This window comes from Sinocyclocheilus anshuiensis, unplaced genomic scaffold, assembly GCF_001515605.1.
Source record: "Sinocyclocheilus anshuiensis isolate Anshui unplaced genomic scaffold, SAMN03320099.WGS_v1.1 scaffold880, whole genome shotgun sequence".
Taxonomy (NCBI): Eukaryota; Metazoa; Chordata; class Actinopteri; order Cypriniformes; family Cyprinidae; genus Sinocyclocheilus; species Sinocyclocheilus anshuiensis.
In genome coordinates, this window is record NW_015548254.1 from 519,409 (window position 1) to 520,043 (window position 635).

The window sequence follows — 635 nt, forward strand, 5'->3', positions numbered from 1 at the left end:
GGTCTGTGAACGTTTGTTAATCTAATGAATAATTGATTTGTTAAATCAAATGAAAAATGGTGTGTCTGATTGGTCCAGACGCTACAATATCGTTTGTACACAATGTACAAACAAGAACAGACCAAGACTAAGGGAGAACTGAGTGCTTATAAACATGAACAAAACAAAGGGAACTAATGAGTAAATTAATCAGACAAGAGATGAACAGGATAACTGTAACAAACGTTTGTAGTCACGGGAAGAAGGAGGCGGGAACCGGCGAACACTTCAACAAAACTTTAATAATAAAATAAACTCCAGGCCTGGTCCTCTCTTGTCTTTCACTGTCGTCACTCCTCCTATTTATCCTTCCGGAGCTCCTCCGTGAGACTCGAGACCGGAGAGAGGGTAACACACGCTCGTAGATTGGGAAAAAAGGGAGGCGGGAACCAGCGAACGTCTCCCCCGGCCGTTCCCACGGCTCTCGGCCCCGCCCCCACTCGTCACATACCCCCATCGCCCCTCGCAGGTCGCAGGCTACTCACGAGACTGCGCTCTACTTCCCCCCTCCCCCCTCCGGGGGAGCCGATCACGGCGGCCACGGCGTACCTGGGGGTAAGGACAGACAGACGAGGTGAGAGAAAAGGAGACGGAAG

The 635-nt window shown here is 50.4% G+C and overlaps 1 protein-coding gene across 1 annotated transcript in view; it reads right to left on the reverse strand.

Annotated features, from left to right (window-relative positions):
- LOC107655376 (calpain-2 catalytic subunit-like) overlaps positions 1-635 on the reverse strand; it is a 23,186-nt gene that overhangs the window by 7,110 nt on the left and 15,441 nt on the right. The gene's annotated exons all lie outside the window — the stretch shown is intronic.